This window comes from Gopherus evgoodei, chromosome 7 (assembly GCF_007399415.2).
Source record: "Gopherus evgoodei ecotype Sinaloan lineage chromosome 7, rGopEvg1_v1.p, whole genome shotgun sequence".
In the NCBI taxonomy this organism is placed as follows: Eukaryota; Metazoa; Chordata; order Testudines; family Testudinidae; genus Gopherus; species Gopherus evgoodei.
The window spans coordinates 126,180,623-126,195,144 of NC_044328.1; positions in this window are offsets into that span (position 1 = coordinate 126,180,623).

The window sequence follows — 14,522 nt, forward strand, 5'->3', positions numbered from 1 at the left end:
AAGCACACAAATACCTTTGTGGATCTGGCCTTTAGTCTCGGTGCCTCAGTTCCCATCTGTACAGTGGGGATAATAGCACTTATCCTCACATACCCCTGTGAGAGGGGGAAATACATTAAAGATTGCAAGGTGCTCAGACACTAAATGGGAACCACTGTAGCATCTATGATAGAAAGAGTCAGCCAGATCGTTAGGCACACGAGCAGGCCCAGAGTCTCTGACGGGAATATGCAAGTGTTTAAGTAGTTTGCTGAAGTTGTTTTTAGTCCAAAGTCCCACATTACTGAGGACCCAGACCACTTCCCACAGGGAGTTTTGCCCCTTACGTTGATGACGCAGAATCAAGCATTGATTGAAATGGAAAGGCCTCGCTTGTTTCAATGGGAGTTGGATGAGGCTTGTAAAGAGTGACAAGATGTGAGTTTTTATAGAGCTAAGCAATATTTTTTGTCCAAAACATGTTTTAGATGAAAAATGCAGATTCAAGCCTGACAAAGCATTTAGTGAATTCATGTCAAATTTACTGAATTTTTTTCAGGTCAGGGAAAACAAGAAAACCCCAAAACTTAAAGCATTTTATCCCCACATTTTAAAAATGAAATGTTTTGATTTTTCAATTTGAAATGACATTGCATTTTTGAAAACTGCTTCTATTTGTCTGTTTTTTAAATGTTTAAAATGTTCTCTTCTTGTATGTAGCATAGGGGGTGAAAAGGGAGAATAAATTCCAACCTTTGGAACTCCATGTCTCCAAGTAAACTGGAAACATCGTGAATGCCAACGCTCCAGCCTTATTCTTGCTGTGAGGTCTTTGCTTTATTAATGCTGTGATAGCTTGAATTAACAAGGGAGTTTCCACCCAGATCCTCAGGAGGCATCTAGAAGAAAGAAGCAATGACTATAAAAGGAGAGACGAGAGAAGCAGACAGACACAGGAATATATGATAATAATAAAGATCAGGAAGAGGTGAGGTTCCATTTGTCAAATTTAATTACTTTGTTGCATACTGACTCTTAGTTTATTTTTACTGATAAAACCTTTTTGTGTTGTAATCTGGACAGAGCTACTAAATAAGGACACTCCAGGTGACATATATACCTGATTACTTTCTCCACAGCCTGTGGAGCAGAGCCTCCTAACCTGGGTTGGCAGACTGGGCTTGAGGGGCTCATGCTAGTGCTCTAAAAATAGTTGTGTACGCACCGCTTTGAAATTGCAGCTCAGGCTCTGAACCCCGGCCCTTTGCCCTAAGTTTCAGAGCCTGAGCTGCAACTTCAAGGTGCTGTCTACACAGCTATTTTGGGGGCACTGCTATGAGCCCTGCTATCCCAAGTCTGCTGACCCAGGCTAGGAGGCTCGCTTCCATGGACTGTGCAGAGATACCCATAATGGCCCCTAAACATGAAGCAACACCCTGTGGATGAAGCAACATCTTGGCCACATTGAAGTTAATGGCAAAGCTCCCACTGCACCATAGCCAGGGTCTGACCCCCTGTTTGTATGTCTACACACACTTCATCTTCTGTCTCCTGTTACACAAATTTACAATATCATGACAACCTAGATTCTGTGAAGCTTCTCTTTCCTTAATACATGGTGCCACAAAAGGGTCTTGCCTACAACTGTGTGTTTCCTTCAAAAAAAAAAAATTATCCTTCTAACCAAAAATCTTGTTCCTCAAGGATGTTTCCTAATTTAAATTCCTAAACTTAATACAGCTACTACTTGTAAGCAGCCCTGGGGCAATATGAAGGCTGCATGTATTTTACTCCCTGTCCTTGTTCAAGAATGATCTCATTTAGCCAAAGCAAATATAGATGACAAGCTATGTTTTTCTCTACTGGGTGTTTAAACTTTTTAAGATGCAGAATGATAGGAAGGATCATTCAGAGCTAAAGCATCTGTCAGGCATCGCCTTTGTTACTGCAGAGACAAGGCACATCAATCTGTCTGAGTGGCTGTGCGTACCTCAAATACTTGGCAATAATCAGTCAGTGGAAAAACCAGGAAGTACTGTCGACAATTGTAGGATTTGTACCTTCATCCTTGGAAGAATGAAAACTTTTTTTTGCACCTATCTCTCAGCTAGTTTTGGTTGCACACATTGTCTCTGCTGGAATGATCTGACATTTCTCTTGGCCCTGATAACAACGACAACCTGCACAAAAGAGTGTTGACAGCTCTCCTGAGCAGCCAGGTAGGCTGGGGCCTCAAGGGAGATTGTCAGAAATTGTAAGCAAAAATTGTATTTGTCATTAATGTTATAGTAGCACCAGAGGCCACTGCTGAGATCAGGGTCCCATTTTGCTAGCCAATGTATATATACATAGCAAGAGGCAATCCCTGCCCCAGAGAGCTTACTATCTAAATAGACAAGACAGACAGCTGATTAATAGCTGCATGTTTGCAGATTGGGAGCTAAATTATAGACAGATTAAATAACTGCCCAAGGAAAGTCTGTGGCAAAACCCAGGTATTGAACCTGCACCACCTTAGGAGCAGACCAGTGTAGTAACTACAAGACCAGACCTCTTCTCAGTTTGGACTCTTGCATATTCCTAGAAAACCTCCTGTTCTAAACTGCAGCTGCCACTTGTAAGGCAGAGTGGGCCATATTCTCAGCTGGCATCTCCTGGAGTAGCCACATCCGTTTGCACTGACTGAGGATATGGCTCTTAATCCCCAAATGTGGCATGAGTTTAGTAGCACTTTTCTATCATGGACATTTAACAGTTTCCCAAAAGACTTCAAGGAATATACAGCGTGTTTTTTGTGCTTGGGAATTGATGTGCACAAATTCTGGTAAGACTAAGGAGAGTTGTATGCTTAAATCCTTATGTGTTATGATGAGAATATACCTCCTAAATGTAGCGCTATTGGTGCCTTGTCCTATCAGAGTAATGCCTGACCACTGATACCCTGAGGAGAATGAGGGAGTATTATTTCTTATGAATATTGTATGCACCATATTTGTTTACCTACTTGATATTCTCCTGCTTGACTGCATGAAGTTAAATCAAAGGCGGCTGTTAGGAGGAAACAATGAGGAAATGAAATAAGGACAGTGATAAGGCACCTCCAAGGAGAATACCAAGAGCCTTAAGGGAGCAGTGGGGGAGCTGTTAATTAGGAAATGCCCAGCTGCCAGACTCTGTCCTGGCTACCAGGTTTACTTTTCTCAGGTCAGGGCCTAGGCTCAACAGGGGCAGTAAATGCCTAAAGGCTCTTATCTAGAGTGGCTGCCAGAGAGTCTGATTCAGAGACGCCCTTCGGGAATGCCACAGAGTCTGTCTGTCTCTCCCAAGCCAGGAGTAGGGGCGTCTGGTCTGAGGAGAACTGCCCCCAGACTGGTAAGGAAAGTCAGCTAAGAACCAGCCCTGTTGGTGTCTTGTCCCCTGTCTCTGCATGCTGTGTATGTACCCTTGCGGGAAGGCACAAATAATACTTTGCTTTGAAGGAGCTGGTTTTGAGTCACTTTAGTCAGTCTCAGGTCACAGGCTCCCAGAGGAAAAGGATTTAGGTGTCCCAGGAACTCTTGGGCCTGACATGTTATCACGGAGCCTGCAGCCCAAAGACGCAGTCTGAGTGATAGGATATGGGGAAGGTGATGAATCTGTCCCCAGAGGTCTAACACACAGCTTACCCTGTAACCTGATACACTACATTGGTTGAACTGAGGGAAGGATCTGTGCCAGCTACTGTCCTGGTAGAGCCTCTTACATCACAAAATATCTGTAATCTTCACTGTGACTGGAGTGTCCACAGGGAGCCAGTGAAGCCTAAAAAGTGTGTGGCTGTGACCAGGCGATGCACAGGGAATTGCAACCCCTACTCAGTGGAGTAGTGGAGAACTACACCTGACATCTCCTGGCAGAAGCCTCATGAGAGGGAAGAATAGCAACAACCCCCCCATTGCCCTCTCTGTGGGTCCCCTATACCTTCCTGTAACATCTAGAGCAGCGGTTCTCAGACTGGGGTCTACAGACCCCTGGGGGTCCACAAGGATACTCCAGGGGTCCACAAGTCATGCCCGTGGCTGCCGATCCTGCTTATCAACTCCTTCCACTCCCTCGCAGTGCCTCCTGCATGCCACAGAACAGCTGTTCAGCAGTGTGCAGGAGGTGCTGGGAGAGAAGGGGAGGAGCAGGGATGGGGTGCACTCGGGGGAGATGGCGGAAAAAGGCAGGGAAGAGGAAGAGTAGGGGTGGAGAAGTGGGAAGAGGTGGGGTGGGGGTGGGGCTCTGGGGGAAGGGGTGGAGTGGGGGCAGGGCCTGAGCAGGGGTTGAGCACCCCCAAGAAAAATTAGAAGCCAGCTTGGGGAGATCCATGAAAAATTTTAAATCAAAATAGGGGGGCGGTCCTCGGGTTGCTAAAGTTTGAGAACCACTGATCTAGAATCAATCTAGCCTTAGGCCCTCTCAGTGACAGGCAAACCCCAAAAGCTTTGGTTCAGATTTGAGGCCAAAGTTAACATGGCTCTGTGTAGTGTATCTGAACCATGAGGATCTGCAGAATTGGCCTGGGATTCTCTTTCATATGATGTTTGGCTCTACCTGCATCAAAGCAAACTGAACTGTCAGGATGTTTCTTCTCTGTCTCTCCTGGGGCCACATGGAACCAGGGAGGGAAGAAAGGATGAAAAATTAAAACTGGAAAAAGAAACTTTTCTGACCTCTCTCAAAGGGATCAGATCCAGGTTTAGGTGGAACTTCAGATTGGTAGATTGGTTCTTATTTTATCTGAAGTGGCTTGTCCACCCCAAACTAGTTCATTTTAAAAAAACGTTGCTCGACATTGCGCCAAATGCTTTAATATCCTTGTCCTTCGCTTTGGTGTCTCTTTCCTGGTGTGTTTTCTGTACAATGTTTTCTACCTCAGTATTGCTAATGCAGCTCAAGGCTGCGGTCTTTGGCAGGTCTTTGATCCGGCAGGTCAGCTTTGAACACAAGGCCAAGTTTGTTACTGGTGTGCTGACAGGTCCTCTACATCAATATGTTGATTTTAAAATTCTGGTTTTCACATAAAAAGTTTCCCATGGCCCAGCTATACGGGTGTGATGTGCAGGACACATACATTTTATGTCCAGGCCCCAGTCACCTGACACGAGTCAGGCTTATGAAAGGTTTATACCCTTGTCTCATAGTATTTGGCACTATCTCGTTCATCTTAGCTTGCTGTGGCGCTGATTCCAGCAAGCTTTTGGATTATGTCTTCTATTAGAGGCTCAGAGCAGACTTTAAGTCTGCTATTTACTGGGATTTATACATGTATCTGGGAACCCGTCTCACAGTCTCTCTCTTGCTTAAAATAGAGGGTTTTTTCCTTGGTGCCTCACTGAGAATGGTCCCCTGCATCTTCAGCACTTGGCATCTTACAATGGGTTGGTTACTCTTTGGACAAGATACCAGTGAGACAGACCATTTTCACTAGTCCGTTTTATTCACACTAGGTACATACGTCCTGTCTGCCCCTAAGAAAGGTGGCAACAAGAGCATCAACCCCCCTCCCCAGACAATGCAGTCTAGAGAAACTCAGCAGACGTACAGCTGTGTCCACAACCTTTGACCAGAAGCTTCTCTTTCTGCCTTTCTCACTCTGAGTCCAGCATCCGGCATTCTAAGCCTTCAACTATAGCCCAGAAAACCCCAGCCCAAAACTCAACCCTGTCACCAAAGGCCTCTTTTATTCTCGGTCTTGGCCATGGGTTAGTTCAGTTGGACTTGGACACAAAACACCTTCTCTTGTTCTCTCCAGCTAGTATGCTGCACAATGCATCTCCAGCACCTTGTCCTACCATAGCCAAAGTTCACAGTGGCTGAGCCACCTGGGTTCTCCCCCTAGACAAAAGTGTGTGCCCAGGCCTACCCAAGTATTCCTTCGTAACCATGCTCATGTCAGGCAATTTTTGTCAAAGCCTTACTTGGCTTAATGCCTTCATGGCAAGTTTCTATCCTTCACCCAATGATCCAACAGTACATACATTTGCCATAACAATATACAGCTCCCAGTGAAGTCTGTTCAGCTGTCCTTTAATACAGGGTTGTGACGAGTGACTCTCCAGGTAGCTGCCTTGGGACATTGATGCTGGCATGATAACTCACCCTCTAGATTACATTGTACAATCAGCTTGTAGAATATTGCTTCTGATTGCTTTTGGCTCCTAAAGGTATTACCTTGCTTTTCTGAATGTTGGACTGCAGTTTCATTTAAAATCAGTTTGTTGTGCTTATGTGCATGTGCTGTTTCTTCTCTCCTGGTCCCATGTATCCAGTTTTGTTTGATCAGAAAATGAGATTACTTTGAGCATTATCCTTTACTAATATCAACCCTTGTCCAGCCCACATTATCTCTCTGCTCCTTGGACTATGCTCTTCATTTGTATCCCTCTCTTATGTTGCCAGTCTGATTTGAAAGTAATATCAATAGTTTCCCCACATTTTTTTCTTACTTTATAAATCATCCTGCATGGTTCAGTATCAGATGCTTCCCTGGAATCCTGATAAATGATGTCCTCCATTTACCAATGATGAAATGTAATCAGAGAATTTGGACACATTTGTCAGGCATGAGCCTCTTCCCAGGAATGCAGCAGTCAGTCAGTATCTCTCAGTGATATCAACTGTGGGCTTGGAGATGATCAGTTCTGCTGCAAACTGACCTTGTTCTTGCTGTCCACTGTGCATAACTGAATGCATCTCCTAAGGCCTCCCATTTCACAGCATGGAAAACAAAGGGGTGAGGAGTCTGAGGAGCCAGCTGCTGAGGAGCCAGAATTCCTTTTAAAAAAAGAAACCAGAAACCTGGGCAGGATGAATCCATGTGCTACAACCACAGCTGTATAAATCCCATAGGGGAGCTGGGGTAAGAACCATTTTCTTTCAGTTTCAGAACCACAGGGCTTATGTAGCTGATTCAAAGGAGAAATCTTTCAGCTGAGAAATTTTCAAGAAAAAAATAATCAAACTTTGGACTCTGGTCTGAGAGGTGCAAGTGCAACAGCTGCCGTGATGGGTGTCCCTTTGGCTGGGATGAGACCTGCAATGTATTCATTTTTGTTATTGGTCCACAAATCTCATCCCTTTTGCAGTGAACTGAATGGCCTAGAAACTACTACTTTTCCAATAACAAAATTGGGTTGGTCTTAATCTGGTATTTACACTTACTGCCCGGCCCCACTCCGAGTGGTCTGTATGAAAGCAGTAATACACCCAGAAGCTAAAAATCTAGTTTCCTTCTCTAATTTTCTCCTTTGCTGCAGTGCAATAATCAAAAACAAAATGAAACAAAAACTTGATTTTTGTAGCACCTATAAAAACACAGGGACCCACCTTCTCTGTATGGATTATTTCCTACAAGAAGATTAGAAACTGAGTGTCAGCACATGGAGTTTCCTTCTAGTTCTTCCATTGGGGGGGGTAGGTTTGGTATGGACCCAGTAGGGGGGGAAACCAGAAAGCTAGCAATCAGAGGGCAAGGATAGTCTTCTTGTGAAGGCACTGGCTTGTGACTCTCACACAGCCTTCATGTGGCCTTGGCAAGTCATTTACTCTCTCTTTTCAAAATGGGGACAGTCATACTTCCCTACTCAACGGGGATGTAGAGACGATACACTCATTGGTACATATCCTCAGCTGATGCATGGAGGTATAGTTTCATTGAAGTCAACAGAGGTAAGCTGATTTGTACCAGCTGAGGATCTGGTCCCCTGGCATTCATGAGGTGCTTAGATACTATGGTGATGGGGATCTGGTAAATACTCAGTATTTACATTATTTAATATTTATATTGCAATAGTTCCAGAGGCCACATGTGTGGTGTTGTACCAGCCCTTACAAAGACCCAATGCCTGCCTCAAAGAGCATATGCAAAACCACCTTCTTCTGCAGGGCACTCGGTAGTGGCGGCTAGGCGGTAACTTTTAACTCAATCTTGAGCAGCCAAGATAAAGCCATTCTCTACCAAGCAGGCAACTGAGGTGAATGGCCCTGGTGGTCATAAGTCTTTCTTCAAAGAAACTAGAAAACTGTAATTTTGATGACTGGAAAAGCCATTCTTCACCCTATTCTTCATTATCATTTGTCATGTATAATTCCCCACTCTGAACCTTAGCGTCCAAAAGATGGGGTACCAGCATGAATTCCTCTAAGCTCAATCACCAGCTTAGTACTTGTAGCGCTGCCACCAACCAGGAATTCCAGTGCCTGGTACACTCTGGTCCCCCCCAAACCTTGCCCGGGGACCCCCAAGACCCAGTCTCTCTGGATCTTAACACAAGGAAAGTAAACCCTTTCCCTCACCGTTGCCTCTCCCAGGCTTCCCCTCCCTGGGTTACCCTGGAAGATCACTGTGATTCAAACTCCTTGAATCTTAAAACAGAGAGGAAAATTCACCTTCCCCCCTCCTTCTCTCTCCCCCTCCCAGACTTTCCCTGAGAGAGACAGTAATCCTAACACAGAGAGAAAATTAACCTTTCTCTCCCCCTTCCCTCCTTTCTCCCCACCAATTCCCTGGTGGATCCAGACCCAGTCCCCTGGGGTCTCACCAGAATAAAAAAAACAATCAGGTTCTTAAACAAGAAAAGCTTTTAATTAAAGAAAGAAAAAATAATAAAAAACATCTTTGTAAATTTAAGATGGAATATGTTGCAGGGTCTTTCAGTTATAGACACTGAGAACACCCTCCCAGCCTAAGTATACAAGTACAAATTAAAATCTTTTCAGCAAAATACAAATTTGAACTTTCAGCCGAATACACATTTGCAAATAAAGAAAACAAACATAAGCCTAACTCGCCTTATCTACCTAGTACTCACTATTCTGGACAGATAAGAACCTGTATCAGGGAGATTGGAGAGAAACCTGGTTGCACATCTGGTCACTCTCAGAACCCAGAGAGAACAACCACCAAACACTAACAGCGCACACACAAACTTCCCTCCTTCAAGATTTGAAAGTATCCTGTCCCTTGATTGGTCCTCTGGTCAGGTGACAGCCAGGCTCACTGTTCTTGTTAACCCTTTCCAGGCAAAAGAGATATGAAGCACTTTTGTTCTATTAACTCTTATTTATTTATGACATCATTCCATCCCTGTTTCCCTCCTCACACCCATCTCACACATCTTCCCTTGCATGTTCTACCAGTGCATTCACACCAGCTGTCTGCTCCCTCCTCATGCCAAGTTTGAAACCAGCACTGTATCAAGCCAGTTCTTCTGACACAGTGCAGCGATAGCTGCCAAACAGTGGGAGGAAGCAAAGCTGAAGTAGCAGGTCAGAGCTCTGAACAATGGGTAGCCTAGATATATATTAAAATGCCTGTACAGTGAGTGAGAAAGAAGAGGGCATGGCTCTAAGATGGAGAACATGCTAATACATCACTTTCTGCTCTGCCAGAGATAATGAGTTGTCAGCTACTGAACCATTTGTATTGTCTGTAATGTAATTTCCACCAGCCACAGAACATGTTCAGCACAAGTGTGTTAGTATTTCAGTGCACTTCGATGCATCAGCTGAGCTGGGTAATGCACAACCCAATGCACCACTGTGTTCGGAGAGGGACTTCAGCACTTCAGTGGAAGGCTGCTGCAGAAATGCTGGAGTGGAGGGTCAGCAATGGAGCAGTTAAAGCAGAGCCTTCTCTGACATGATGTAACAGGGTCGGCACCAACTCCCGCAAGCACCCCCCTCCTGTGGGGTGTGTCTGCATTCTTTAAACCAGTCCCGGACCTGTTATCAAGTTGTACCACTTCCTCCCTGGAGGCAATGGTTTTGCCCTCTTAGTCTGTTCTGGCCCCAGCTCTCCAGCTGGGCTTCCTGACCATTTAATCTCCTTCTGGAGGTTTACTGCTGGCCAACGGGCCTTTCCCCAGTGGCCTACAAGGAGGATCCAGGCCGACCCATCACTCCAGGTCCCAGCCTAGGGACCCAAAGAATAGCAACCACATGCCACCATGTCCCTTTAGCAAAACTGCCTTCAGTTCCCGGGGACACTTCCTCACAGCCTCAGCCTTCACCAACACCATACCTTTAGCATGGGGCCCTTCTAAATTCAGGCCCAGCAGCCAGCCAGGAGCTCTTCCTCTCTCCCCAAGTCCCTACTAGCACTGAGCTGTCCATTGTGCTGCCATTTCCTTTAGCCAGTCAGGAGCACCAACTGCACCTCTTTAACTCCACCAAGGAACTAACTGACTGTCACTGCTGCCCCTTTTTATATGACTCTCCTGGCTCCTAATTGGCTGCTTCACCTGCAGCCATTCTACCTCCCCTTGGAGGACCTCTCTTCTGCTCCTCTGTGGGTCAGGGTGTGGCAGGACACAGAGGCCTCCAGCAAGGGCCCGTGGGCCTTAGTCCATGCCATCACACATGGCAAACACAGAGCTATGGAATCTCGAAAGCACTGCTGTGACCATTGTAATATGATTCGGTGGTTTACATTGTAAACGACAATGCATTTGTGTTCAAAGTGGCCAATCATGGTAGGGAAGGAAATGCCATCTGTATCCTCGTATGGCAGTTCTTGCTCACAGAAGCCTGGCTCTTCTGTACACTCCTGCATCTAGCAATGTCACTTAGCTACTCCCCAGAAATGCCTAAACTATGCGGAGAATCCAAGGAGAGGCAGCTAGTCCAATTTATATATTTTTCCTTTCTCTGCTAGGTCAGTATCATAAAATGAAAAAAAAAACACTTTGTCCTTTTGCTGAGGTTCATGATATCTTGGGTCTTACAGAAGGCATACCCATTAAATCCTGGAATTATCACAGCAATTACAACTGAAGGCAGAATTTCTATAAGAAATAGGAAGCCTCATTTCCTACCTGCTGAAAAAGCTGCCAACTTTCATCTTCATCTTTTATCCTTGCAAGTCTCTACTGAAACCATTTTTGTTCAGTTGTCCAGAGAAAAGTAGTGAGTTGGAGAGCAGACTCAGCAGCCCTATGGCCAGAGGGAACCAAAGCAGAATTCGCAGAGAGCCCTTTCTTTGCTCTAACCCACTACTTGGAATAGATGGCGTGACATCCGTATCCCCTGAACATGGGTCAGATTGATTTTCTAGCCCTAAACAGACTGAAGGAATCTGGCTGTGTGAGAAAGAGGCTAAATCAATTACGCTTTAAGGTCCAAATGAAGGGATGCCCCAACCAGGAGGAGAAGCAGTTGAATTAACACACCAACTGAGAGGCCAAGTGTCCATGTCTATATAAAGGAGGGACCCAGGGAATTATAGACCACTCAGTTTAACTTCGATGCCCTGAAAAATAATGGGGCAAATAATTAAGCAATCAATTTGTAAGCACCTAGAAGATAAGGTGATAAGTAAAAGTCAGCTTCGATTTGTCAAGAACATATTGTGTCAAACCAACCTCATATCCTCCTTTGACAGGGTAACAAGCCTTGTGGGCAGGAGGGGAATCAGCAGATGTGATATATCTTAACTTTAGTAAGGCTTTTGATACTGTCTCACATGACCTTCTCATAAGCAAACTAGGGAAATATAGCCAGGAGAAACTTACTGTAAGGTGAGTATACATTGGTTGGAAAAGCATACTCAGAGAGCAGTTATCAATGGTTTACAGTCAAGCAGGAAGGGCATATTGAGTAGGGTCCCCCGGGGATCTGTTCCGGGTCCAGTTCTACTCAATATCTTCATAAATGATTTGGATACTGACACAGAGAGTACACGGATAAAGCATGTGGGTGATACCAAGCTGGGAGGGGTGGCAAGTGCTTTCGAGGACAGGATTAGAATTCACAATGATCTTGACAAGCTGGAGAATGGTCTGAAATAAGTAGGATGCAATTCAGTAAGAGCAACTGGAAAATATGGCACAAAATAGGAAATGTCTGCCTAGGAAAGAGTGCTGCAGAAGAGGACCTGGGGGTTATAGTGGGTCACAGACCAAATATGAGTTGACAATATAATACAGTTGCACAGAAAGCAAACATCATCTGGGATGCATTAGCAGGAGTGTTGTAAGCAAGACCCAAGAAATAATTCTTCCGCTCTATTCAACACTGAAAAGGCCTCCACGTTGGAGCATTGTGTTCAGTTCTGTGCACTGTCAAGGACCAGACCAGTTACAACTGGCTGCCGGTTGGCTTCCTGACTAATTGCATTGCTAGAAAACCAATTAGCCTAGTTGCACTGCCTTGGAACTGACAGAATGGCCACAAATCCTGACTGGCTGCTGGTTTAGCAATCCATAAGCTTGGCCCCTGTTGCAGATCAGTGGCTGCTCAATATGTACCATGCCTGCAGCTGCGCTTGCCCTTGTTCCAGTCTCTGCTCTTGCTTTGTTCCAGCTCCTGCTCCTCTCTAGTTTTTGGATTTGATCCTTGGCTCTAGCTCTGGTTGACCCTCCTTCTGGCATTTGGCTTCTCTCTCGCTGGTCCTGACCCTTGGCTGGACCCAGCTCTAACCAGTAGGCCGACCTCTTGCTTCCATCCCTAGACCTGACTGCCCATGGCCAGTTGGCTACAGAACCACACTTGAAGAAAGGTGTGGAAAAACTGGAGAAAATCCATAGGAGATCAACAAAAATGATTAAAGGTCTAGTAAACGTGACCTACGAGGAAAGATTGAAAAAAATGGGTTTGTTTAGTCTGGAGAAGAGAAGACAGAGAGGGGACATAACAGTTTTCAAGTCCATAAACGGTTGTTATAAAGAGGAGGGTGATAAATTGTTCTCCTTAATCACTGAGGACGAGACAAGAAGTAATGGGCTTAAATTGCAGAAAGGAAGATTTAGGCCAGACATTAGAAAAAACTTCCTAACTGTCAGGGTAGTTAAGCACTGGAACAAATTACCTGAGAAGGCTGTGGAATCGCCAGCATTGGAGGTTTTTAAGAACAGGTTGGACCAACCTTGTCAAGGACGGTCTAGATAATACTTAGTCCCGCCTCAGTGCAGAAGACTGGACTAGATGACCTCTCCAGGTCCTTTCCAGTCTTACATTTCTATAATGCTATGAAATGTGTATAGTAGCCAAGAAGCTATTTTAAAAAAAATTACATAGGACAAATTTAAGATGAAGATTTCAGAACAGTAATATGAGCTGCAAGTATAGTCCCAAATTAAAAATGAAGGAGATGTGTAAATCAGAATTCTACACCCAAATAGACTTAAACAGCTGAAGCAGCTCAAATTGAGTGAAAGACAAAGATTAAAACAAACAAATTAACCCTGACAACAGAAGACAATGTAATGTGATTGACAAATTGTTTGACAGAACTGCACTGCAGACCAGATACATCATTGCATGTGGAATTAGCCCACTTAAAGTCAAACAGTTTGAAGAATTACTAGATTAGTAGGTCTGGATTTGGGAAGAGACATAAATTAAAAAAGACTTGCAAGGCTATATATTACCATAATGACTGTATTCATTCACCAGACATCTCAGAGACATTGAAAAAAAGAGAGCTAAGCCATTGCACAGGGATATGGAAAAATTAGCCAAGTTCATTTCAGATCAAAGCAAAATGCAGGCTGATTTTATCTATGCTGATCACATACACAGAAGAACTTCGCTTTTCAATGATTCATCAAAAAGCTTCTAGCCATCATTATAGACTGTTTGGGGTAGGTTTGGCTTTTACTGAAAGCTGGTCAGTCCCAGTCATGGAATACAGTATGTATCAAGGGACTGTATCATATTAATATGAGGAACTTAAGTAAAGAATTCACATCCCCTTTCTTTGAAAAGTCACTTCACCAGACACTACCCAGGTGGATAGGAGCTGGGTGGTGACTACAAAGCCAGGAAGTTTGTAGCAGAAAGGGACTGCAGAGAGAGAGAGACAGACAGACAGCCTGCAGTCACTTGCTGGGGGATAAAAGAAATAGGAAGCTGTCCAGAGAGGCAGCAAGGAGACTGGGGGAGTAAACCTTGACTGCTAGCTATAGGGTACCTGGGCTGGAACCAGCGAGGAGAGAGGGCCTTGGTTCCCCTACCAGTTTCAGAGAAAGGTGGGGTAAAAGAGAGACAGATGGAAGCCCTTCTGTAAGGTCATTGGACTATAGTTAGGTTGGACTCTGTTGCTCCAGAAGGGGTGAACTAAGGAACAGGAAGAGATACCACAGAGCAACCGTTGGCAAGCAGTGCCATATGAGGGGACAGCTGCTACACCTTGCCTGGCCACAAGGAGATGTTCCAGCAAGGAGTGAACCCTTTGCGCGTATGACAATAGGTAGATTATAAATCACATCCTGAGTAAGCCTGGGCAAGTCAATCTCTCTGTGCCTCTGTACAACAGGAATAATGGCACTGCCCTACCTCACCAGGGTGTGTGAAGAGAAGTTAGAGAAGAGCTCAAATACTACAGTACAGGGGCTATCAAAATATCGTAGCTGTCTAGTGCACATGAGTAAGGCACCAAGGCAAAACTGAAGTTCAGTCAATGAAAGAATCGATTAGGTACAAGAAGAAAAACTGTGCACTCACTTCAGCTTACCCTGGCCCTGAGACAAAATTAAGCATGATGAACAGCCCGGAAATGGCAAGTATAATTCAGAAGGGGA